Genomic DNA, 14106 nt, shown 5'->3' on the forward strand with positions numbered 1-14106 from the left:
GCACAGGGGAGGAGGGGCACAAAGAAAGAGGTGCACAGTGCAGGAGGGGTCACAGACAGGGGAGCACAGGGCATGAGCGGTCAGAAAAAGGGGTGCACGGAAAGAGGGGCACAAAGAAAGGAGTGCACAGGGAAAGGGGCACAAAGAAAGGGGTGCACAAGGTAGGAGAGGGACAGAAGAAAGGGATTTATAGGGAAGTAGGGGAACAGAAAGGGGTGGCCAGGTAAGGAACAGGCACTGAGAAAGGGGTGCGCAGGGCAAGAGGGGGCAGAGAAAAAGAGGAAACGGCAGGAGCACAGAGAAAGACAGGTACACAGGGCAGGGCGCACACAAAGGGGGGAGCACAGGGTGGGAGGATATACAGAAAGAGTGCTACACAGAGCAGGAGAGGGGCCAGGAAAAGGTGTACACAGCGGGCAGGGCACAGAGAAAGGTGTACAGGGCAGAAAGAGAGAGAATAGGAGGGGGGCACAGAAATGGGCATCCTCAAACCAAGAGAGGGCGCAAAGAAGGATGTGAACTCAGATGAGGAGGGGGCACAAATAGAGGGGTACACAGGGCAGAAAGGGACACACATAGTGTGTACACAGTGCAGCCTGGGCAGAGATAAAGAGGGGTGCACAGGGAAGATATAAATATGGGTTCACAAATCAGAAGGGGCAGAGATAAAGATGATCTAGGGGCCAGCGATAAAGTGGGTACATGAGGTACCAGGGGAAGGAGAAGAAAGGGATCACAGAGCTGTTTACAGGGCAGGAGGGTCAGAGGAGGACACGGGGGCCTAGTAATGGTAATGAGGGCTGCAGGATAAGGGGGCACTTGAGCAGAGATAAACTGATATAATAACAATGAGGATATAATTGTCGGATTATCGGCGCGGTGTACTGTCCCCCGATACGTCAGTGCTGCCCCCGATACCTCAGTGCTGCCCCCGATACTTCAGCGCTGCCCCCCGATACCTCAGCACTGCCCCCCTGATACCTCAGCACTGCCCCCAATACCTCAGCGCTGCCCCCCGATACCTCAGCGCTGCCCCCCGATACCTCAGCGCTGCCCCCCGATACCTCAGCGCTGCCCCCCGATACCTCAGCGCTGCCCCCCCGATACCTCAGCGCTGCCCCCCCGATACCTCAGCGCTGCCCCCCGATACCTCAGCGCTGCCCCCCGATACCTCAGCGCTGCCCCTCATATATTGTGGCACGTGTTCCTGCATTGTGCCCGGGCTTTGACAGCCTCCTACTCTCTGCCTTTGGTCTTATGCAGATTTCCCTGAATTATTTCTCAGCTCATGTATTTTTAAACCATTTCTTCTTTCTTCTCCAGTATTTGTAGTAGGATCACATTTTCTGCTTTTCTCCTCAGTAACCAAAGTCTGAACTTCGGAGCTCCCTCATCTCTGCGGAGGATTTCACAGAACTTGCTGCTGGCGAGGAGAATCCGAGAGGATTGTGGGAACATGCGGCGTGAGCTGATACGTTGTGACTTGTGTCTGCTTTCTGCACAGTTTCCCCATCTCTGCTTGCTGTCAATAGCTGGAACCATTCTCCCATTAATTGTCAGGAGACATAAAATGTGCAATGTACAGGTATGTGCACTCTGTTTACGTCCAGAGAAGACAAATCTGTACAGAACAAATGTTTCTCGCTACTGAGGGTTTGTTACAATTGTTTCGACAGGCTGGATTTTCACATCTGTTACATGCGGCCCCTACGGTGTCTGGTAGAAACTGTAGCTGAATGAAGATTTCTGTTATTTAATCAACATACTGGAAAGGAGTGAGTAAAACTGTGCTGCAATTTAATTTTTTAATTATTTATTTGTAGCAGTGTTCAGAGTCAGTGTTTCCTTTTACAAAGCTCCAAATCCCCTGCATAGACCTTTAGAAAAATATAAAAGCCTACAGTCACCACAAGAGGGAGCTTACTGTATACTGTTGTATTATGCTGCCAGCTTTTGGGCTCCCCCTAGTGGTCGCAGCGGGAAGCTACTATTTTATCATTTAACTCTATTGGGAAAGTTATCAACAACTTTGTGCAATTTCTTTTTCAAGTTTAACTACATTCCACATTTGTTTAAGGAAAGTAGTGGGCATGGGTAACTAGGAGGTCAGCAAATATTCCAACAGATTTCTATAAATACATGAAAACACTGCAAAACTACGGTTGTTCGTAGCTGGCATAGATATGATTCTCTGTCCTTAGCACATCAGGAGTTGCAGCGAATGTATTAAGTACCTGAGTGCTCGACACTAATTATTCCAGGAGATATCTTATTATGCACAGGAAGCAGCAATGGTCCCAAACATCATTATGTCAGGTGGGAATCCCTTTATCAGAAGGAACTTGATTGACATACAGTAGTGGTCAAAATTTGGACACCCTGTTCATGCAATAGAGTAAAGAAGCGTGTGACACAAACCAGAATTTGCGTAAACCTTGGTTTCTCTACAGTACCCCCCTTTTACTCTGATGACAGATTTAATTTCCCTTCTGTCCAGTTGCTTCATCAGGTTGTCACCTGGAATGGCTTACAATTAACAGATCGCCTCGTCATGGGTTTTGCAGCGGCAGTGTTGGTCCACAGCTCCTTACAGTGCTGAGCTAATTCCACATCTGTCCTAAGCCAGAATGTCAAGAAGCAGGCAACTGTGAGAAACTGTCCGTCATGACAGTAAAACCTGAAGTTGTAAGTCTGGAAAATTGCTAGAACCTTAAAGGTATCCCTAAGTACAGTCATGAAAAATATCGACCGCTATGATAAAAACTGTCCCTCATGAGCACCGTTCCAGGAAAGGAAATACAAGAATTACCACTGCTGCATAGGATAAGTTCATCAGAGTTAAGTCTCAGAAGCCACAAGTTTATTGCACCTCAGATAACAGCCCTGATAATTGATGCACAGACATCATGTAGCAGACGCATCTCAATATCAACTGCCTGGAGGAGACTGCAAGAAATGACCTTTATGCTAGAAAGACTGCACAGAACAAGGACCCCAAACAACCATAGACTTATATGGGCTGAGCAACACAAGACCTGGAACTTGGGTATCATGGGATTACTGCGACAGAGAGGGTCCAGAGGACCACGGTGTCTGATTTCATGTACTCCTTCACTAATTAGAAGCACATCTTCATATTGAACATTGCAGGTTTCTGCTAGCAGTGCAGGGGTTAATCTCTTCAGTTGAAAGCATCTGATGCTTTTCTGCTTTGATGGTCTCAGCTGTTCAGTGTTGACCATGCCTCTTCTATATATACCTGCCTTTGCTTCTTGCTGCCTGGTTCTGGAGTTGGTGGTGTTTTTTTTTTTTTTGTGGAGGCATTTGGAGTGTTATACAGAAGACTGTTGCTTGGTGATTTTGGTGATTTGTCTGTGTGTGTATCCTCATTCTCTCCTATTTGATTTTTCCTTCCTTTACTTCCCGGTGTTCCACTCTGTTGTTTGCGAGTGCATATTTGTATGATTGATATTTTCATTTATCCCTGTAAATCTTCCCTTGTTTGTTTAGTTTGCGTATTCTTATACGCTACAACTTGGTATTTTTATTTATCCCTGTACGTCTTCCCTTGTTTATCTGGTTTGTGTATTCTTATACACTACAACTCTCCACTTCCCAGGGTGGAGGAGGGGACAGATAAAGAAAAATAGTGAAGTCAGCTTACCATTTGCTGTGTTTGGACTCCCTGATGTTAGCCAACACCTCGCACGGATCAGGTTGAGTAGCCGTGATGATTAGAAAAATGAAAGGAGGATCCTGCGGTAGGCGGAGGTGGCTAAAAAATAACTTATTGTAAAGTTATTAAAATGAAAAACACATAATGTCGGGCACTACACACTGTTAGGACAGATCATCAGGGTTAACATATTCATAATTTATCCTAGGTTATCAATGTCAGATTGGTGGGGGTCCGACACCCCTATGATCAGCTGTTTCAGCTCTGGTAGCAACCAGATGTAAACAATGAATGGAGTCAGGCTGCACAACTCGATACACCATGTAGTGGCCGTTTTTGGGTACTGCAGCTCAGCTCCTATTGCAGTGAATGTAATCTGAGCTGCAATACTGAGAGCGGCCACTACACGGTGCACGGAGCTGAGCTGTTCTGCCGCCGTTCACACCCTGATCAGTGAAAGTTGCGTCAGGTCACAGAACACGCGCAGGTGATCATTCACCAAGAACCTGCACTGTATTACCTTTGTGGGGTTTGCTCTTTTTTATATAGTGTCCCAAATTCCCTGAATTATTTGTATTATAATATAATATATTAATATACCATGGCAGCCACTAGTGGGAGATAGCTGGATACACATTTATAGAGATGCCATTGAGTTTTAAAAAAAGCAACTGTACCGAACGGTAGGGGGCCAATAGCCCTTTTTTTTTTTTTTTTTTTCCAGGGACCCTCTTATAGGTTTTCACTTGTAGTTAGATACATCTATTAATGTTAAAGAGCAGAACTGCAGTGTAATGTATTGAGGTAAAAAAGAAGGTGGCTTTTAAACCACATTAGACTCCAAATAGCAATGTAGAGTATATGCTGGAGACACTGATGACGTCTGTAACCTAAGAAAGCCGCCGACAGTGGAGATAATATGTAGCACGGAGGCAACAACAGACATAAACGTAATATATTGTCTGCAGTGAGCATAGCGCTACGAGAGTCTACATGTCACAGGAGATGCAGGTTCTCGCACTAAACCTCTGTGTAAAGAACCAGTGACTGGTTTATAGGGAGCGTCTGATGAGCGGACGATTGCTGGAGGCCATGATCCTCATAACACATCATCTGCTGCTCCAGAGATCCGGGCCAGGATCATCATGACTCCAGGACAGATCCATGAAAAACACTGAACCTGGCAAAATTATAGATGAATGGGCAAGTAGAATTGGATGAGAACACACCTGCAGGTCAACGGGAGGAGCGCAGTGTCGGGGCCCATTCATATTGTCAGCCTGCAGCTCAGGAGAGACAGGTTTGTCCATTATTGTAGGCTTTTTAGCCTGAAAGTGGCATGTACAGTATGACAGGGAAGGGGTATGATAGGACCCATCAGAGAAGTGTCACCTTACCGTGGTTGATGGGCACACATGAATTGGCCAATTTATGCACTAAGAACCTTCGCTTTTTTTGTAAGTACATCTTACTGAGGGACAATGCGATTGGAAGTTATTTCCATTGACACTATATGTCTTGGCATTCACAGAGCGCTGCTGTGCTGTTATACATATTATACAGTCACTAAACCTGTTCACACTTAGGAGGTGCTGGTCAGGTTTTGTGTCTATCTAGCTATCTACTATCTATCTATTATCTAAAAAAAAAAAAAAAGAGAGAAAAACAGCAGCAGGCAACAGTGTGTCTGGGAGCCATGCCTCCAAGGCGCATCTATCTATCTATCACTCCACCAGCAGAATAGTGAGTGCAGCTCTGGAGTATAATACAGGATGTAACTCAGGATCAGTAATGTAATGTATGTACACAGTGACTGCACCAGCAGAATAGTGAGTGCAGCTCTGGGGTATAATACATGATGTAACTCACGATCAATAATGTATGTGCACAGTGACTGCACCAGCAGAATAGTGAGTGCAGCTCTGGAGTATAATACAGGATGTAGCTCAGGATCAGTAATGTAATGTATGTACACAGTGACTGCACCAGCAGAATAGTGAGTGCAGCTCTGGGGTATAATACAGGGTGTAACTCAGGATCAGTAATGTAATGTATGTACACAGTGACTGCACCAGCAGAATAGTGAGTGCAGCTCTGGAGTATAATACAGGATGTAACTCAGGATCAGTAATGTAATGTATGTACACAGTGACTGCACCAGCAGAATAGTGAGTGCAGCTCTGGAGGATAATACAGGATGTAACTCAGGATCAGTAATGTATGTCCACAGTGAGTGCAGCTCTGGAGTACAGTGTGATCTTACCTGCTTTTGCTGTCCTTTGGTTACAGAGTTACATTGTGACATAGTATATAGTGCAGGATTGTTGCTGCAGCGGATTTTCTCTTCTTGTGTTGATCTGTCTATATTGTTACCTCTGCTCCATATTTCTGTACAACAATCTGAGAGGGCCATTCAGGAGATTGGAGAAGCTGGGTTAGGTGTTTGGGGCCTTTTGTTGGTAGAAATAAAACTGCGAACAAATAAGGAAAACTAAACCAGTAAATAATCATGGCAGGTAAAAGTGTCAGCCGCACAGATGACTTGAGTGGCAGGCGGACATCAGATCTTTGCAGATGAAGCGCTCACCCGGGAGCGGCGGTGTGTTCAGGAGGGGAGATATCTGTGATAGACAGAACACAAGGAAACGCAACCAGCGGAGAAATGCAGCCGGGGACGTCTCCCTGCACATGACAGGCGGAGGCGGCAGCGCTAATGACGGCTTCTAACAATGGAGACAATTAATGAATGCAGCCCAGGTATTACATTTACATCCCGGCGGTCTGTCGGGACCCGCTCAGCGACCGGCAGTGAAAGTTTCTTGTGTTGCCGCCACTTTCATCATCGAGGCTAAAATAATGTTGATTTCGATTGTCAATTGTTGGTGACATCTCGTGCGGAAGAAACCTCAATTATAATAAATGCAAAATGTTCAGCGAGAAAAACCCGAAACTTCCAGAGAACAAGAGAATTATTTACTAATCATCGTGGAATGTAGAAGCGGCAAAAAGTCAGAGAAATAAAAGTCTGGGGGTTTATATGAGGCGGAGGGGAGGATGCCCAGGTTACTGCAGAACGCTCCATCACTATACAAAGCACTATCTGTATCTTACACCAGCTGTACATATATAATAATATACAGGAGATGCCCGGGTTATACCAGCTGTACATATATAATTATATACAGGAGATGCCCAGGTTATACCAGCTGTACATATATAATTATATACAGGAGATGCCCAGGTTATACCGGCTGTACATATATAATTATATACAGGAGATACCCAGGTTATACCAGCTGTACATATATAATTATATATAGGAGATGCCCAGGTTATACCAGCTGTACATATATAATTATATACAGAAGATACCCAGGTTATACCAGCTGTACATATATAATTATATACAGGAGACACCCAGGTTATACCAGCTGTACATATATAATTATATACAGAAGATGCCCAGGTTATACCAGCTGTACATATATAATTATATACAGAAGATACCCAGGTTATACCAGCTGTACATATATAATTATATACAGGAGATGCCCAGGTTATACCAGCTGTACATATACAGTTAGGTCCATATATATTTGGACAGAGACAACATTTTTCTAATTTTGGTTATAGACATTACCACAATGAATTTTAAACAAAACAATTCAGATGCAGTTGAAGTTCAGACTTTCAGCTTTCATTTGAGGGTATCCACATTAAAATTGGATGAAGGGTTTAGGAGTTTCAGCTTCTTAACATGCACCACCCTGTTTTTAAAGGGACCAAAAGTAATTGGACAATTGACTCCAAGGCTATTTCATGGACAGGTGTGGGCAATCCCTTCATTATGTCATTCTCAACTAAGCAGATAAAAGGCCTGGAGTTGATTTGAGGTGTGGTGCTTACATTTGGAAGGTTTTGCTGTGAAGTAAACATGCGGTCAAAGGAGCTCTCCATGCAGGTGAAACAAGCCATCCTTAAGCTGCGAAAACAGAAAAAACCCATCCGAGAAATTGCTACAATATTAGGAGTGGCAAAATCTACAGTTTGGTACAACCTGAGAAAGAAAGAAAGCACTGGTGAACTCATCAATGCAAAAAGACCTGGGCGCCCACGGAAGACAACAGTGGTGGATGATCGCAAAATAATCTCCATGGTGAAGAGAAACCCCTTCACAACAGCCAACCAAGTGAACAACACTCTCCAGGAGGTCGGCGTATCAATATCCAAATCTACCATAAAGAGAAGACTGCATGACAGTAAATACAGAGGGTTCACTGCACGGTGCAAGCCACTCATAAGCATCAAGAATAAAAAGGCTAAAAACATCTAAAAAAGCCAGCACAGGTCTGGAAGAACATTCTGTGGACAGATGAAACCAAGATCAACCTCTACCAGAATGATGGAAAGAGAAAAGTATGGCGAAGGCGATGTCCAGCTCATGATCCAAAGCATACCACATCATCTGTAAAACACGGTGGAGGCAGTGTGATGGCTTGGGCATGCATGGCTGCCAGTGGCGCTGGGTCACTAGTGTTTATTGATGATGTGACACAGGACAGAAGCAGCCGAATGAATTCTGAGGTATTCAGAACCGCCATACTGTGTGCTCAGATCCAGCCAAATGCAGCAAACTGATTGGTCGTCGTTTCATACTACAGATGGACAATGACCCAAAACATAAAGCCAAAGCAACCCAGGAGTTTATTAAAGCAAAGAAGTGGAATATTTTTGAATGGCCAAGTCAGTCACCTGATCTCAACCCAATTGAGCAGCATTTCACTTGTTAAAGACTAAACTTCAGACAGAAAGGCCCACAAACAAACAGCAACTGAAAACCACCACAGTGAAGGCCTGGGGAGCATCAAAAAGGAGGAAACACAGCGTCTGGTGATGTCCATGAGTTCAAGACTTCAGGCAGTCATTGCCAACAAAGGGTTTTCAACCAAGTACTAAAAATGAACATTTTATTTAAAATTATTGAATCTGTCCAATTACTTTTGGTCCCTTTAAAAACAGGGTGGCACTTGTTAAGGAGCTGAAACTCCTAAACCCTTCATCCAATTTTAATGTGGATACCCTCAAATGAAAGCTGAAAGGCTGAACTTCAACTGCATCTGAATTGTTTTGTTTAAAATTCATTGTGGTAATGTCTATAACCAAAATTAGAAAAATGTTGTCTCTGTCCAAATATATATGGACCTAACTGTATAACTATATACAGGAGATGCCCAGGTTATACCAGCTGTACATATATAATTATATACAGAAGATACCCAGGTTATACCAGCTGTACATATATAACTATATACAGGAGATGCCCGGGTTATACCAGCTGTACAGATATAGAATTATATACAGAAGATGCCCGGGTTATACCAGCTGTACATATATAATTATATACAGGAGATGCCCGGGTTATACCAGCTGTGCAAATATAATTATATACACAATATACCCAGGTTATACCAGCCGTACATATATAATTATATACAGGAGATGCCCGGGTTATACCAGCTGTGCAAATATAATTCTATACAGAATATACCCAGGTTATACCAGCTGTACATATAGAATTATATACAGGAGATGCCCAGGTTATACCAGCTGTACATTTAGAATTATATAAAGGAGATGCCCAGGTTATACCAGCTGTACATAAAGAATTATATACAGGAGATGCCCAGGTTATACCAGCTGTACATATATAACTATATACAGGAGATGCCCAGGTTATACCAGCTGTACATATATAATTATATACAGAAGATACCCAGGTTATACCAGCTGTACATATAGAATTATACACAGGAGATGCCCAGGTTATACCAGCTGTACATATAAAATTATAGACAGGAGATGCCCGGGTTATACCAGCTGTACATATATAATAATATATAGGAGATGCCCGGGTTATACCAGCTGTACATATATAATAATATGCAGGAGATGCCCGGGTTATACCAGCTGTACATATATAATTACCGTATATACTCGAGTATAAGCCGACCCGAGTATAAGCCGACCCCTTAATTTTGCCACAAAAAACTGGGAAAACTTAATGACTCCAGTATAAGCCTAGGGTGGGAAATGCAGCAGCTACTGGTAAATTTCAAAAATAAAAATAGATACCAATAAAAGTAAAATTAATTGAGACATCGGTAGGTTAAGTGTTTTTGAATATCCATATTGAATCAGGAGCCCCATATAATGCTCCATACTGTTCATGATGGGCCCCATAAGATGCTCCATATTAATATATGCCCCATATAATGCTGCACAAATGTGGATTATGGCCCCATAAGATGCCCCATACAGATATTTGCCCCATATAATGCTGCACGTAGGCCCATACAGATATTTGCCCCATAAGATGCTCCATACAGACAATGCCCCATATGCTGTTGCTGCGATAAAAAAAAAAAAAAAATGACATACTCACCTCTCGTCGCTCAGGCCCCCGGCACTTGCTATATTCACCTGCTCCACGTTCCATCGTCGGCGCCGCTGTGTCTTCCCCGTCCTCTACAATGACGTTCAGGCAGAGGGCAGCGCGCACTAATCGCGTCATCGCGCCCTCTGACCTGAGCGTCACTGCAGAGGACTCAGAAGACACAGCGGCGCCGACGGTGGAACTTGGAGCAGGTGAATATCGCGCACTGCGTTATACTCACCTGCTCCTGGCGCTGTCCCTGCATGTATGTTCCCCGGCGCTGGCAGCTTCTACCTGTATTGCGTGGTCACATGGTACCGCTCATTACAGTAATGAATATGCGCTTCCACCCCTATGGGAGTGGACTCTGGTCCATATTCATTACTGTAATGAGCGGTACCATGTGACCGCTCACTACAGGAAGAAGCTGCCGGGGAACCAGGGATGTGCAGGGACTGCGCCAGGAGCAGGTGAGTATTATTACACAGCTCCGCTCCCCCTCCCCTGCCGACCCCCTTGGGACAATGACTCGAGTATAAGCCGAGACGGTTACTTTCAGCCCCAAAAAAGTGGGCTGAAAATCTCGGCTTATACTTGAGTATATACAGGAGATGCCCAGGTTATACCAGCTCTACATAAATAATTGTATACAGGAGATGCCTGGGTTATACCAGCTGTACATTACATTATTAGACCTCCATGGTCCATAGTAATGTTTTTGCTCCCTGGTGAGTTAGGTGATTGTCACAGGACGTGGTACATGGCTTGTAAATGACATCACTGAAATGGAAGCACTACAACTCCCATCATCACTGGCTGCCGTGAGTGTTCCGCAGCTGTTGGAGCACGGAGGTTGCTTGTGCGCTGCGGCATTGTACAATGCACATTCCTTATCAGGGGATTTGCATATATTATAGCGGGAGCTGCCGCCTCATTTTCTTTGTTTTCTTGCAGAAAAGCTGGAAGACTGAATATTGTATCTCGGAGATAATAATCCTGTTATTGAACATTCAGATGCTAAGTTTCTGCAGACGATTTGGGGAATTATTTGCATTCTCCACCAACAATATGTATCACCGCGTCTCCCAAATTGTCTCCTCCTCCCCCGCTCTGTAACATCTGAATATGGTTTAGTGGAACCCGATCCTGCTTTCCTGTTGGGCAGAAGCCAGGAGATCGCATCATAAAGTCATTTAGCTGCAACTTATAGAAATTCTGCCAAAGTATTTCCCTACTTTCCACAATGATGGGTCCATGCTGAGAGTTCTAGAAGAGCATAGCACAAATATGAAGAGCTGGGCCGCCGCAGACATGTAATCAGTCCTCATATGGTTCCACCGCTAAGTTTTTTTAGATGTAAAATTCTGTTTGCACTAGTTTTGTATTATATCTTTACAGCGATCAGACATCAAATTTTCCTGATACAGATCTCCAAAATCCACCCCCCCTAGGGGGAGCTCAGGAGCTTACTGGATACATAGGGTGCAATAAGATTAAAGGGGTTGTCCAGAATTACATTAAATTACTATGGAGGGAGGGCCTCCAAGTGGTGGCTGCAGACAGTATGTTATCATGTATCTCTGTATACAGGTAGCTCCCCCTAGTGGTGGCTGCAGACAGGATCTTATCATGTATCTCTGTATACAGGGAGCTCCCCCTAGTGGTGGCTGCAGACAGCATCTTATCATGTATCTCTGTATACAGGGAGTTCCTCCTAGTGGTGGCTGCAGACAGGATCTTATGTATCTCTGTATACAGGGAGCTCCCTCTAGTGGTGGCTGCAGACAGGATCTTATGTATCTCTGTATACAGGGAGCTCCCTCTAGTGGTGGCTGCAGACAGAATCTAATCATGTATCTCTGTATACAGGGAGCTCCCCCTAGTGGTGGCTGCAGACAGGATCTAATCATGTATCTCTGTATACAGGGCGCTCCCCCTAGTGGTGACTGCAGACAGAATCTAATCATGTATCTCTGTATACAGGGAGCTCCCCCTAGTGGTGGCTGCAGACAGGATCTAATCATGTATCTCTGTATACAGGGAGCTCTGTTATGATCTGGTGGCCTAAGAGCAGCATGAGACGTACTCTGGACAAGGTGGTACCTGTACTGACCGCAGACCCTGAACTTAACACCGCAACTAGAAGTAGCCGTGGAATGTACCTAGCGCTCCCTAGACATCTCGACACAGCCGGAGGACTAATTACCCCTAGAGATAGAAAAGGGAAAACTATCTTGCCTCAGAGAAAATTCCCAAAGGTTAGACAGCCCCCCACAAATATTGACTGTGAGAGGAGAGGGAAAAAACATACACAGACTGAAATCAGAATTTAGCAAAGGAGGCCACTTCTAGCTAAATAGAAAGGATAGGACAGAGTACTATGCGGTCAGTATGAAAACACTAGAAAATATCCACCACAGAAAATACAAAAACTCCACAGCTAACTAAAGATATCGAGGGTATATCTGCATCTCCAGAGATACCAGCTTGGCTAAACAAATCCTTATACAAACCAAGCTGGACAAGCCAAAAAAGCATGGAAAAGAACTGAACAATAAGGCCACAGCATGTAGACAGCAAAAAATCAAGGCCAGAACTTACCTTTGTTGAAAAGAACTGCAAAGCAGGAGAGACCAGGCAGAGATGTGAATCCTCCAGGAACAATGGGCAACTGGCCCTGACTAAAGGGTCAAGCAAGGCTAAATAGCCCGGTCAGGATTGCAAAAACTTGACACACCTGATGAATGCTGCGATCCAGAGACAGCAGCACTTCCACTTATAGCCACCGGAGGGAGCCCAAGAGCAGAATTCACAACAGTACCCCCCCTTGAGGAGGGGTCACCGAACCCTCACCAGAGCCCCCAGGCCGATCTGGACGAGCCAAATGAAAGGCACGAACCAAATCCTCAGCATGAACATCGGAGGCAACAACCCAAGAATTATCCTCCTGGCCATAACCCTTCCATTTGACAAGATACTGAAGCTTCCGCCTCGAAAAACGAGAATCCAAAATCTTCTCAACCACATACTCCAACTCCCCATCAATCAACACCGGGGCAGGAGGATCAACAGAGGGAACAACGGGCACCACATATTTCCGCAACAAAGATCTATGAAAAACATTATGGATGGAAAAAGAGGCTGGAAGGGCCAAACGAAAAGACACTGGATTGATAATCTCAGAAATCCTATGAGGGCCAATAAACCGAGGCTTAAACTTAGGGGAAGAAACCTTCATAGGAACATGACGGGAAGACAACCAGACCAAATCCCCAACCCGAAGCCGGGAACCAACACACTGATGACGGTTAGCAAAACGCTGAGCCTCCTCCTGAGACAAGACCAAATTGTCAACAACATGAGCCCAAATTTGCTGCAACCTGTCAACCACAGAGTCCACCCCAGGACAATCAGAAGGCTCAACCTGCCCCGAAGAAAAACGAGGATGAAAACCAGAGTTACAAAAGAAGGGTGAAACCAAGGTAGCAGAACTTGCCCGATTTATTAAGGGCAAACTCGGCCAATGGCAAGAAAGCCACCCAATCATCCTGATCAGCAGACACAAAGCATCTCAAATAAGTTTCCAAAGTCTGACTAGTTCGCTCGGTTTGGCCATTTGTCTGAGGATGAAACACGGAAGAAAAAGACAAATCAATGCCCAGCCTAGCACAAAAGGCCCCCCAAAACCTAGAAACAAACTGGGAACCTCTATCGGACACAATATTCTCCGGAATGCCATGCAAACGAACCACATGCTGAAAAAACAACGGAACCAAATCAGAAGAGGAAGGCAACTTAGGCAAAGGTACCAAATGAACCATCTTAGAAAACCGGTCACAAACCACCCAGATAACCGACATCCTCTGGGAAACCGGAAGATCCGAAATAAAATCCATAGAAATATGCGTCCAAGGCCTCTCAGGGACCGGCAAAGGCAAAAGCAACCCACTAGCGCGGGAACAGCAAGGCTTGGCCCGCGCACAAGTCCCACAGTACT

At 44.7% G+C, this 14106-nt stretch overlaps 1 long non-coding RNA gene across 3 annotated transcripts in view; it reads left to right on the forward strand.

Moving 5' to 3' along the window:
* The window catches only part of LOC143788515 (uncharacterized), a 66440-nt gene that overhangs the window by 308 nt on the left and 52026 nt on the right, over nucleotides 1-14106 (forward strand). For 2 of the 3 annotated variants that reach the window (XR_013218654.1, XR_013218655.1), the window contains exons 2-4: nucleotides 1363-1585; nucleotides 1677-1775; nucleotides 2498-3662. This is a non-coding gene — a long non-coding RNA (uncharacterized LOC143788515). Of the gene's footprint in view, nucleotides 1-1362; nucleotides 1586-1676; nucleotides 1776-2497; nucleotides 3663-14106 lie in introns of those variants that run through there. The other variant, XR_013218653.1, reaches the window with a different exon arrangement.

The sequence above is a fragment of the Ranitomeya variabilis genome, chromosome 8 (assembly GCF_051348905.1).
Source record: "Ranitomeya variabilis isolate aRanVar5 chromosome 8, aRanVar5.hap1, whole genome shotgun sequence".
In the NCBI taxonomy this organism is placed as follows: Eukaryota; Metazoa; Chordata; class Amphibia; order Anura; family Dendrobatidae; genus Ranitomeya; species Ranitomeya variabilis.